Source organism: Antennarius striatus, chromosome 13, assembly GCF_040054535.1.
Source record: "Antennarius striatus isolate MH-2024 chromosome 13, ASM4005453v1, whole genome shotgun sequence".
In the NCBI taxonomy this organism is placed as follows: Eukaryota; Metazoa; Chordata; class Actinopteri; order Lophiiformes; family Antennariidae; genus Antennarius; species Antennarius striatus.
This window is the reverse complement of record NC_090788.1, coordinates 9,997,743-10,011,391: the sequence shown is the minus strand read 5'-3', so window position 1 is coordinate 10,011,391 and position 13,649 is coordinate 9,997,743. Positions and strand designations below refer to the sequence as shown.

Here is a 13,649-nt window from a genome sequence, read left to right as displayed (position 1 = left end):
ACCACTCAAGGAAGGGCTATAAAGGAAGGGCTATAAACTTTATTGTTCATAAATAACAGCAACTGAGAAAATCAGACACAAAATACCCAATTCAAACAGCAAGGAAGCGGAAAAAGGAAAAAGAAACCATCTGACTGCCACTAGTTTATGTAGATCGGATGAGTTGAATTACCCTGATAAACCAACTCCACCAGTCACTACTTCTGGAGGAAGAAGAGGAGTGTTTTCACTCTCGTGGAAATAAGTAGAATAAAAAAGTACATTAAAACATTTCCCACTACACTACGGTGTTTTTTAAGGATGTTCGAAGTTTGCAGAACTCTCTCTGGTAGTTGAAGTCTGTGGATTTCATGGTGAAGAGGAACGGACTCTTCACAACGATGTGGCAAACGACACAGTGAAACAGACACACACCTTGAAGACTTACAGTCAGGTAGCTGATAACCTACGACGTAAGGAGGACATCAACATGCATCACTGTAAGCGTCTCACACACTGGAGCCACATCGTCTGTGTCAAAATTACTGGAGAGGTCAAGGAACTCGAATCTCTCAGTCAGGGAGTGGGTGAATTAATTAAGGAGGCAGATGATTGTGTCCTTCAGGTCAACAAGCCTGTCACTTCAGGTTAGTCTTTAGTCATCAGTGTCTCTGTAATTGGAATAATTGATTTAAATTAAACAGTGAAAAGAATCAATGGGAAAATAAATAAAAATAAACAAGACATTCTATTAGAATGTCTTGTTTATTTTTCTCCATCAAACAGCTTTGTGTGTTTTTGGTACTAGTCTCCTCTGTGGATTCCCCAGTGAGCAATGGTAGATTTATGAAATGCATTTAACCATAGATTGTCTGTGGAAATAAAAGATGAAAAGGGCAACTGAATTGATAACATACAGTGTAGGAACCCATCCCTGAAATAACTTAATAAATGAGATAAGTTGCCTTGCCAGTATGCCTTAGCAAGGAACCTTTTCCATGCCCAGCCAAATGGAAGCAGAATTGCCATCAGAGCATCAGAGGGGATACTAAGGATGCAAACCAGTACTGCAGCTTTATATAGAGGAAGCACATCTCACAAAATAACGTACTGTAGCAGCTAAAGATAACTTAAACTGATAGATCTAAACGTTTAATCCAGTGGCAATAAGATATCTTTGCAGTACAATGATTTTTTTAGTTCAGATTTCACTATGGGATTTGTTTTAATTGGACAACTGACATTATATTACAAGTATTAGCTTCAGGTTATCCTGTGTGTTTAATACGCAGCTCCAGGTCACAGAGACCTGTTGGATCTATCTGGAGTAGATCAGATGATTTTGTCAAGGATTGCTTAGAGAAATCCTGCCAAGAATTTGAGTCACGTGACCCAACTTCAAGGTCAAATATCAGTCGCACATTGTGCTCCAAAGAAAAGACTGATGATCGTGTCTACCCAGCTGGGATGCCTCACAGTCACACTAACTTTCCCAAAACACAAGACCCCCAATTCTACCCTGGTTACTGTATGCACTGACGTTGACCCCACTCACCCAGGTCCCATCTATAGTGAGCAGACAGAGGGGGGGTTTAGCTCAAACTGCTGTAATCTGCAGAAAGTACTGTGTTAGACACACTGTGGCAGGCGGAGACAGCCTTATATCCTACGCTCAGCTCTTTCCTTTTATCACAGTGGATTGTGGATGAGCTCTATGCTGGGGTGTTAGGGTAGAGGTGGGGACAGGGGCTGTGGCCGTAAACAGGTTGAATGTGTGTGTGTGTGTGTGTGTGTGTGTGTGTGTGTGTGTGTGTGTGTGTGTGTGTGTGTGTGTGTGTGTGTGTGTGTGTGTGTGTGTGTGTGTGTGTGTGTGTGTGTGTGTGTTTGCTATCAATATAGAAACAGACCAGAGTTGTGAAGCCCCTTAGCTATAAATATTATTGTACAGCATCTGGACGAACAGACAGACAGACAGACAGACAGTCAAGCTGACTGACTGATTGACTAACTAACTGACTAACTGACTGACTGATGCATAGAACTCTTCAGTGACTACATGCACTTGACTTAAAATGTGTCCTTATATTAGCAGCCATGTTGATCTGTTCTTTGAATTCCTCAGTGATGATGACAGTCCTGGGGCCTCTTTTGTAGTTATTGTCTAGTCTAGCGTATAAAGCTCAATGTGAAAAAACAAAATAATATAGAAACAAATGAATGAATGAATCAGTCAGTCAGTCATTTTCATATTACCACCGCTGTATCCGCCACAGCGGGTCACGGGGAGCTGGAACCTATCCCAGTGGCATAGGGCGTGAGGCGGGGGACACTCCGGGCACGACGCCAGTGCACCGCGGAGCCACACACAAAGACAAACAACCACCCACACACACACTCACTCCTACGGGCAATTTGGGACCGGTCAATAAACCTGAAGCGCATGCTTTTGGAGGTGGGAGGAAGCCGGAGAACCCGGAGAGAACCCACGCAGACACGGGGAGAGCATGCAAACTCCGCACAGAGCGGGACTCGAACCCAGGTCCGCCGTGTTGTGAGGCGACAGCGCTACCCACTGCGCCAATGTGCCTCCCTGAATGAATGAATGAATCAATAAAATTAATTAAAAGCAATCCGACTGAAAAGTCAATAGTATTAACTGGAGGAGTAAAATATCAACAGTTTTCCATTTCAAAGTGCTTTCCAGATTAATAGATATACAAAATAAAAATCCAAAGCGAAACCATATCAACACCTATTATGAACATGACAGAACATGTATCATGCAGCCCTGATACCAATATTGAACACATACTGATCACACTGCAATAGTATAAAATGACAAAAACACAACACATAATTAACTCTTAAAGAGGGGATGATTAGGTAGATAAAAAAAGCACTCATACCCAGGAGGTCTGATAAACAGGTAATAACCATCTGGCAGATAGATTTTCAATAAAAGAAGGACGTTTTACATTTCAAATAAATGAAAGTGTATTATTTTATATATAGTAGTAAAAAAAAACTAGAACCAATGCAGTCACAGACCTGAATTAAAAATTTTACCCTGACTTAGTAGCATACGTCAAAGATCAAAGCTAGTGCTCTGACCTACTGTCATTGATCAAATCACTAGCTTTTATCAAAGCACTAGCTTTGATCAAAGCACTAGCTTTGATCTATGGTCCTACTCACACTGGTCTTCTCCCTCGTTTTTCTATCTTGTCCAGTTCCTGAAAGTACAAAAGTTGAAATTTGACTTTGACCTAGTTTTCTCAAGGTCAAGGTCATCATCTCATTTTCATCCCCTTTGCTGCCGGAGTAATGTGCTTTTTGTTTCAAATTTCTATCTGCAATGGTTGCGAAGTTATTTGGTGGACATACTAACGGACGGATGAACGAACACATGAACACTGACAATAACAATACATCACCACTTTGAAGCAAGATGTAATCAAATATATGTAATTATATATAAATATATATAATTATAAGATGTAATTAAATATGTCATGACAACAAATAAAACACAATAATTAGTAACATAAGAGGAAATATGAAGGACTGTGGTAAGAACAACAACAAAGGCATGGGTTGCCTTGTAAAACAGTTAAAGAGGCCCTTAAAGCTGCTGTGGAATCTGCCTGTCTCGCACTGAGGGTGTTCCAAAGCTGAGGGGCAGTAACTTGAAATATCCCAGTAACTCTGGCTGGTGGAACAGATAAAAGGTCTCCATCAGCTGATCTAAGGGTATAAGCAGTTAAAAGTGTTTTTAAAGTAATCCAGAGCCAAACCATGGATAACCTCGTGGGTGATTACTACAATTTTAAAGTGTCAGTCAGCGCAATAATGCTAACATACCTCATAGTCATGATGATAATGGAACTACTGTGTTATGAATGAACCACAATTGAAGAAGACGAAGAAGAAGTATACTTTATTGATCCCCGCAAGGGGAAATTACATGGCCACTCAGGTTAGTTGACAGTATACAGGGCCCCTGAACACAGCACACAAGGGGGCCTGTAAGCATGCAGTTAATATATTCACATCAAACTACACACACACTGGGAGGCAGAGTGACGGGCAGCGGCTTCGGACCGCGCCCCAAATTGAGCAGCTTGTAGGGGGGATGGCGCCTTGCTCAAGGGCGCCTCAGCAGTGGCTGGGAGGTGAGCTGACACCTCCCACCGTCAGCTCACACTCCTGGTGACATCATGGTGGGAGCGGGATTCGATCTACCGATGGCTGGGGCTATCTGTCTAATAGACATCTGCTCTACCGCTGAGCCACTGCTGCCCCAGAAATTGTGAAACTAAGCAGGGCTGGAAGAATTCAGGCACCAACTTTAAGTGGTAAGACACTGGTGTACAGAATATATGATGTACTGAATTTATGGTGAAACCAATATCTCTGCCAAGAATACTGTGTTTTGGGTCAGGTTTCTCCATTTGGAATTTTATACTTGTTTTTTGTCAAACATAAAAACCACAGGGATCAACATGAAACTGGGTGGGGCTGCTGTGAGGAAATTAATCTGGAAAAAACAACCCTATAAGTGAAAATTGGTTTTTCTTGAATAACAAGCAGAATTGGTGTCTGTGCCTCCTGAATGTTGTCTGGTTGAGTTTACAAAAACTTCAAGATGTTATAACAACTGCACAGTGTCATAAAAACACAGGGATCTAAATAAACATTTGACCACAACAACATGGATGCCATTTTTTTCAAATACTTACTGCAGCTTACAGGCATTTTCTCCACTGTAGGGTGGCACACAAATGAATATTGTGGGTTTGTGATGATCCAATGTGTTTAAAATGGTCTTTAGCTGTCTTATGTGATTTTATGTGATTTTATGTTATATTGAAAAAGTTTTTACAATAGGACTTAATAAATGTCATTAAGATACTTAACACACCAACAATGTGATAGAATAAATGTTTTATATCTGGTGTGTAAACTTCTGGTGCTCATGGAAAATTCACTATTGTGAGATAATATATAATAATACTAGAGGCCTGAAATATGTTTAAGATTAAATATATGATTGGTTTTAGTGCACAAAACATTGTGAGCAGGGACATATTTCCTAAAACATGTGGGTACATATCAATAGTGACCTCCGATGCAAAGCTGTAGTTTAAAATATCCCTCCCACTGACAAAGCTTGAACCACACTAACACATTGACAGTAAAAAATACTAGAGACAAGCCACGGCAGCAACACAACAGAGATTTCCATTATCACTAACTGCTTATAATGAGCAGCATGCTATTCTAAACTTCACCACCACCATTTTGTTGGTTCAGCTACACCCATACTCGTATTCATCCTATAGAGGTACTGTGCACATAAAAAACACTAAGACTCAAACATATTTCAAATATTAGAGCTCTGGTCCAAAAAGCCTCTCAGTATCAGATCACTGCTCATATTATGGCATGGAAGAGGAAAACATCCATCCATCTATCCATCCATTTTCTGCCGCTTTATCGTCCGCAGCGGGTCACGGGGAGCTGGAGCCTATCCCAGCTGGCATAGAGCGTGAGGCAGGGGACACTCTGGGCACGATGCCAATGCACCGCAGAGCCACATACAAAGACAGACAACCATGCATACACACACTCACTCCTACGTGCAATTTGGGACTGGCCAATCAACTGCATGCTTTTGGAGGTGGGAGGAAGCCAGAGAACCTGGAGAGAACCCATGCAGACACGGGGAGAGCATGCAAACTCCGCACAGAGCGGGACTCAAACCCAGAACCGCCGTGTTGTGAGGTGACAGCGCTACCCCCTGCGCCACCCTGAAAGAGGAAAACAGAGGAATAAAAACCCATCATGGTTTTCAGCCTGTCTCAAATATGGATATTTCAAGGACTTTGTGATAAATCTAAATCCTGATGGTACACAACAACGAAGTGCTTTATATTATCTCAGGAATAATTTACCAGAAGGAAAAAATCAAAATAAGTGAGGGAAAACTTAAAGAAAGGTATTACGATATTAACTTTATATTCAGTATTATGCAAAAGCATCGATGGTTTGATTTTACCTAGTGTTAGAGAGAGCATTCTTTTATCTGCCTATGCTGATGATGTTGTTGTTCTTATCAAAAACCAAAGGGATGTTGATGTTTTGGTGGGTTTGACAAACTCATTCAATGTTTTAACTGCTGCAAAAGTAAACTGGAACAAAAGTGAAGCCCTTGCTGTTGATGAGTGGCATGGCAACCTCCCGGTTCTTCCTCAAAACTTGTGTTGCAAGTGTGATGGTCTCAAATATCTCGGTGTGTACCTGGGAAATGAGACAACAACCAGGAAGAACTGGGAGAGGGTCATTGAAAAAATAGAAGGGAAACTTAAAAAATGGAAATGGTTGCTCCCCAGAATGTCGTACAGAGGTGGAGTTTTAGTGACAAACAACCTGGTGGCCTCACAGCTGTGGCACCGCTTGGCCTGTATGGACCCCCCATCAGGGTTTCTAGTCCAGATCCAGACCAAACTTGTTAACTTTTTCTGGGATGGGCTGCAGTGGGTGCCTCAAGGAGTGTTGTTTTTATCAAGAGAGGAGGGGGGACAAGGCCTCATCCACCTGGCTAGTACAACAGCCAGGTTCAGATTACAGTTCATCCAGCGATTTCTGACCGGACCAGCGGATCTGACGTGGAGAGAGGTGGCCTGCTGCATATTCAGACGAGTGAGTAACTTGGACCTGGATGCTGCACTGTTTTAATGGACTCTAAGTTTCTAAAGTTAAATGGTTTGCCTCAGTTTTATCATGGCGTTTTTAAGTCATGGGCCCTATTTAAAAGCAGCCCAGGAAAAAGCTCTGACTCTCTGTTCTGGTTACTGAAGGAACCACTAGTGCATGGAGCCAGGCTGGATGTCTGCAGTGGAGCCACACCTGGGCTGTCTGCAGTGCTTTGCAGAACCAGGACCATGACCCTCCAGCAGCTGGTGGACAACGCCGGGCCAGCGCTGGCGGATGCCCAGGCTGTGAGCTCCCTGCTGAACATCCAGTCCACCAGGGTGGCTCAGAGGGTGCTACAACTGTGGAGGCAAAGACTCTCTGGGAAGGAGAGAAGCCTCCTCCTAGGCTATAGTACACGGACTGTGCTGGACAGCAAAGATCCTTTCCCTGAGGTCCACATCAGTCCCCTGTTTGGAGAACTGGAGGGTCCTCTCCTCGGAGATGAACGACAAATCAGCCTGCACAAGGCCAACAAAAAATACTGTACAAACAATGTGTAAAAGTAATCAACAAGAGAAGCCTGTGTGACAGAGCACCCTCTACCTGGTCCAACAGGATGACAGGAAACGGACCTGACCCACAGTGGAGACTTTTATACAAACCTCCCCTCAATAAAAGACAGAGGACCTCCAGCGGAGGATTTTACGTGGTGCCATCGGTTCCAATGCTTTTATCTCTGTTTTCAACCCTGCGGTGTCCAGCCAGTGTCCCTTCTGTCCCCTTCGTGAAGCGGTCTTTCAAGCTTTCAGTGAGTGTGGAAGACTTGCAGTGCTCTTCACTCTTCTAACAAATGTTTTTAATTTGTTCAGTGAAACTTTTAGTATCAGGAAATTCATCTACGGTGCTGGGTACAATAAATCGAATCAGAGAAAGTGGCAGCTTTTAAATTTTATCTCTGGAGAGGCAAAGCTCGCAATTTATGTGACTAGGACGAGGAGAATTGAAAACAATACGGTTCAAGACGCAGCTACTGTTTTTTGCTGTAACATCAGATGTCGCTTAAAGGGACAGTAAAGTTAATTTTAAGTAACATATATGTTAGTCATTATTATGAAAAATAGAAGAAAAAATAATTTTTATATGTGTAGCATCATCCGTTTGGTCAAAAAAGCTTAAAATCTGCGCCGCAGCAGCTTCCGCGTTCAGTGGTCACGTGGGCGTCATACGTCACTGGCGCCCAAACTAGCTTAGCAGCCATAAGAAACAATGCAACTCTAGACGCGATTAACTCCAAAACTATCATGGTTATCTGCGGTTGTGTCAACAGATCAGCAAGAAGACACAAAGACAAGGACCTGTCGTTCTTCAGAATAACTTCTGAGAAGCTAGGAAGGAGAAGGAGAGCAGGCATAAACCGGATCAAAATGACCCAGGATCCAAGGATCTCCATGAACACTTTACCTCGGAGGGTTTCAGAGAGATTTGAAGGTAAGATCATTTTCAGACAACCCATAGTATTTATTCTGAATTCACAAGGTTTAGTGGATAATGAATTTATGGCTGGAGCTAATGTATAAATGTTGTTATCACCAGGAGAATTGAAAACAATACTGTTCAAGTAGCAGCTACTGTTTTTTGCTGTAACATCAGATGTCGCTTAAAACTAGAATTTGGTTTCTATAAAATGACAAAAGACCTGAATAACTTTAGGAACATCTAGTGTTACAAAAATATCCTATGCACTTCAGTTGATGACCACCTCACTTTTGCAAACTTCCTATTATAATGCACTAAGTTTTATATTGTATTTCCTTTTGTTTATTGGTGTTTAGTGTTTTTGAGTGTTAGTGTTTTTGAAGTTTCATCTAATGAAAAATTGTAAAATGTTCTAAATGTTCTGAATGTGATTGAAGTTTTTTTGCAAAAAATCTTCTTCTTCTGAAGCACTTTAGTGCTTTCATCTAATGTAAAATTGTAAAATGTTTGAATGTAATTAAAGTGTTTTTGCAAAAATAAAAAAAAATCTTCTTCTTCTTCTTCTTCTTCTTCTTCTTCTTCTTCTTCTTCTTCTTATTATTATTATTATTATTATTATTATTATTATTATTATTACTATTTACCAAAGACATTTACTGTTAAGGCTTAAATTTATATGAAAGATCCCTGCTTGCTGCCTAAGCAACAATATTTCTCCCTGCTGACCCAAAAGCACAAGAAAAGTCAGGTCCAGTTCACTCTTAACCAGATAAGCCAAAGGATATTACTGTGGAATGATGAAACAAAACTGTGACTTCACAGGCCTGTGCATCAGCAGTATGTCTGGAGGAGGGCAAATGAAGCATTGCTGAAAATAACACCTACAGTGTAACATGGCGGTGACTCAGTGATGCTCTGTGGCTGCGTTGCTTACTTTGGCACTGGAAATATGCAGCATGTGGAGTTTAATATGGATTTCATCAAGCATTGTGCAATCTAAGAAGAAAATGTCTCACCATCTGTGCAGTAGCTGAAGTTTATTCATCCATAAACATTCCAAAAGGACAGTGATCCCAAGCAAACCCCAAAGACCACCGAGGCTTGCTTTCAGGAGAGGTCCTGTATCACTCTAGAGTGGCCATCAGTTGCCTGATTTTGTATCCTATAACATATCTCAGGGATGGGGGGGTTGAAAGTGGTTGCAGGATTCAAACTCATGATTATTACAGAACTGGAAGCATTTGCCTGTAAGGAGTGGGCTAGGTCTGTTATTTAATTTATTTTTGTTATATTTGATGAAATCACTTGTAATAGCTAGATAGCTAGATAGATACTTTGATAATCCCGGACTAAATTGCACATATCCACTGCTCAGCCAAACACCAGGAAAAAACAAAAACAAAAACAAAACAGAATATATCACAAGACATACACTACACACTACACTAACAGACACATGTAGCATTAACAGTACATATACTAAAAAATAAAAATAAAAATATAAACAGTTTAAAATTAAAATATAAACAGTATAAAATTAAATTAAATTAAATCCATTAAACCGTGTGCTGACCTCGCCACCTCCCCCCGCTCCTCCTGAGAGAGTCATTGTACCCCCTGATGGCACGGGGCACGAAGGAGGACCTCAGCCTCTCTGTGGAGGTGCTGTGTGACAGCAGTCTGCCACTGAAGGTGCTCCTCTGCTGGGAGAAGGTGGTGTGCAGGGGTTGGCTGGTGTTGTTCATGATGAATATCTGTTGCAATAAACTATCCCCACCTATATATTTGAATAAGCTCACTTCAAAAGTCTCACGCTGTCACCGTGTCACCAACTCCATCCACTACCTGTCAATCAAGTGCCCAACCAATTACGGCTCATCTGCCAGAAGGAATCACGTGAATAATATGGCGTAAGGCATCTGCTTATGTTAGAAGAAGAAATAACTATACATAGACTTCCCAGTTAACATAATTTTAGATTGTCATAACTGTTCCAACAATTTTCTTGTTTTTGAGCAGAAAGTCCAAACAGCAGGAACGACACAGAAAACGGCAACGAATTCTGAGTGAAACTAGCTGACTAGCACGAACAGTCTGTCCAGGGCATCGATGTAGTATCCAAAATGCTCCTCGGGCATCTGACAAAAACGGTCTTTAAGTAACTACATCCGGTTCTGTTCATGTAGTCAGCTAACAGAACTATCACTTCTCTAAAATTTCTTTTCCACTTGCTCTTATGACAGGGGCCTTTTCCTTTAACGTTAGCTCCTTTCCCAATCTCACGATTTGTTAGCTTTCTTTCTCCAGATGATTGCTAACATTCATCTACGGCTTCGCAATGCCCGCCCAGTGCAATCCTTTTTTCTTTTTTTTTCTCTTTTTAAAATAAAATTTAGTACAGAAAATTCAGGACAGTATACAAAAACAGTACACAATACAAACAGAGAACATATAAGAGAGTTGACAGGGGGCATGACCACATGTCCTTACATTACACAAAAACATCTAAAGCAGAACATATGTTTAAGGTCTTTACAGCTTATTTGTTGTCAGAGCTATCAATAAGCTGTATACAGTATATTGTTCAACATCTTTGAGAAAATGAATAAAACTAGGTTTTTTGTTGCTGAATTTACCTTTATGAGTAAAGAATTTAGCCAAAATTATTAACAGATTTATAAGAAAAAAAAGCTTTTTCCTCTTTCTTAGAGCACTTGTAAAAACAGAAAACAACATTTTCCCAAGATAGAGTGACGTCTTTGGAAACATAATCTATAATGAATCCGCTGAAATCCTTCCAAAGTTTTTTTTGTATAAGGGTAATGCCAAAATAGATGTAACAGTCTCTGGGTAGTCCTCACAGAAAGATCAGTCTGTATTTATGTTCCTTTTGAATTAAACCATGTAGTGATTTGCAGGATAGTATTTATGAATAATTCTGAAGGAAACTTCCTTCACCTTATTGGAGATGAGATATTTATGTGGAATCATCCAAACCTTGTTCCAATCAATGTCATTCACAAAACGATTCCAACGCCCAGCGCAATCCATGAATTTGCCAATACAAAGTCGTTACGTCACTACGTTGATTTTGGACTACACTGGGTTGTAATACCAATACATTTGTTTTCATATGTTTGGTATGAAGTCTGATAGTTTTGTTTTATCGTGGAATTTCCAAGGGTTCTCGCTAGTTTAATATAAAATTATATTAAATATAATATAAAATTAATATTAAATTATATACTATATATTATTCCGTTTGCCGTGAATGTGATGGATTTCAGTGCTAGCACCAGGGACAGCACCAGATTGTCTGTTCGTCTTTCAGTGTTGGGGAGTTATTGTTGTGAATACTGTTTCACGTGTGACTGTGGGTCAGCAGAACCCACCCACACACCCACACACCCACACACCACCACCACCTCCACCACCTCCACCACCTCCTACCCACACGCTCCACGCACACATCGACTTTTTCATTCTTTCCCCTGTTGAACGGGAATACGGGCAGCGGGAGTGAGAGAGAGACTCGAACGGTCTCTTGGATGCCCGGTCGTGGGGGGGGGGAAGCAGCCGCTGCGGATATCCGACTCATACCTGCCTCCGAACGGTTCTTCTCATCGCTTTCTATTCCCTCCCTGTTGATTATTCTGGGGTGAAACCCAGAAACCTATATAAAAAGCTTAATTTATTTCGTGTGGCGCTGCTACCGTTACAGCGCGGAGGCAGAATTGTGTCTCTTGGGGGATGCGACGGATGTAACGGAAAGACGTTATCCGTGTCACCTGGAGGTCTGTGAGCGTTACGGGTCGGATTAGCTCCAGTCGCGCGCGCGTCGCTAGTCAGGTCAGACATCGTTCATGTCTGGTGAAATATCCCACGTAGAGACGCGGTGAGAAGAATATCGACAGCCACTGTAGCTGAAGACAAAAACAAAGGGTAAGCGTGATGTTTTCTTTTTTTTTTATTATTATTTTTATCCTCCCCTAGCAGCAGGCTAACCATTAATAACAAAGCTAATGAAAGAGTCTGCTATCCAGGTGAACGCTGCTAGCTTCCCTCAGCTATTAGCTGCCCACACAGATAATGTCAATATATCGTAGCTAATACCGTTTGAGGAAGTATACGTTGGTTTACATTAACCCACAGTTAGCGTAAATTCTGGTGTGTTATTTGCCTGCTTGAAACGTGTGTTTAACTGCAACCTCTTATTGAGAAGTATCTGTGTGTCTTCCTTCTTGCCTTTTGTTGGAATCGATGTCAAACGCAGCCACATTTTATCTGCGTGGTCCACACAAGCAGCCTGTGGATCTTTTGATTCTACATCTACTGTTCAACCTACCGACCGACCTTAGCTGTGTGGCTGCAAGCTTTGGTATTATTAGTGTTTCAAAAAAAGATTTGGTGCGATGCTGGCTGGCATTTTGTAAATCTGCAGTTTTTGGCTTTGGACAATGCCGTCTGTGTTATGATGGAACTGAGATTTATACTGCGCTCCTGGCCTGGATTGTGAATCATAGCGGGGTGCATCTGGTCAAAGTGTGAAATGTAACAAGCAAAATATCAATGAATAAAAAGGCCAGTGACAAAACTAGTGGTTGTATAAATTCTGAGCTTGCTTCAAACATTTTACACGTTCAAGGCCAATACCTTTTCATTTTTGTTGATATTAAGAGCTGACGATAGCTGGCCACCACGTGTAACCGTGTTTCATCTGCCCTCTGAAAAATATGACCAAAAAATACGCAACACCTCGTTTTGTCCGATAATGAAGGAGAATTCTTCTGATGAGCTGTTCTATGTTTCAGGCATTTGTGCACTTCATTGAGGATAGTTAAAGTTCTATATCAGGAAGGCAGGCTTTAATTACTGTAAGAGAGCTGAAAAGAGAAGCCCGTCTTACAGTCTGACCGATTCATATAATTAAAGATATCTACATTGATAACGATTTGAGAAAGCATTAATACATTCAAGTGTTACAGTGACTTTGAGAATTATTACTTTATCAATTTCTATCTAACTACATCCCGCTTCAAAGCGGTGATGTATTGTAGTTGTCAGCGTTTATGTATTCGTCCATTCGTCTGTCCGTTTGTTAGTCCATCTTCGCAACAGTTGCAGATAGAACTAGAATCAATGCAGTCACTGACTGCAACATCCCGTGACACCCTGGAATTCAAAGATTTACCCTGACCTACTTGCATAGCTCAAAAAACAAAACACATTACTCGGGCAGCAAAGGGGATGAAAATGAGATGATGACCTTGAGAAAACTAGGTCAAGGTCAAATTTCAACTTTTGTACACTCAGGAACTGGATAAGATAGAAAGACGAGGCAGAAGGCCAGTGTAAGTAAGACCTTTGATCAAAGCTAGTGTATTGATCTATGAAAGTAGGTCAGAGTACTAGCTTTGATCTTTGACCTATGCTAATAGGTCAGGGTAAAATTTTGAATTCAGGTGTGTCGCGGGATGTTGCAGTCTGTGGCTGCCTTT

At 41.2% G+C, this 13,649-nt stretch overlaps 1 protein-coding gene across 2 annotated transcripts in view; it reads left to right on the top strand.

The window, feature by feature from the left end:
• Positions 1 to 11,914: 11,914 nt before the first annotated feature.
• sptbn2 (spectrin, beta, non-erythrocytic 2) overlaps positions 11,915 to 13,649 on the top strand; it is a 55,516-nt gene continuing 53,781 nt past the window's right edge. The window contains exon 1 of one of the 2 annotated variants that reach the window (XM_068330675.1): positions 11,915 to 12,093. The gene's annotated coding sequence lies outside the window, so the exon portion shown is untranslated. The remainder of the gene's footprint in view (positions 12,094 to 13,649) is intronic. The other variant, XM_068330673.1, reaches the window with a different exon arrangement.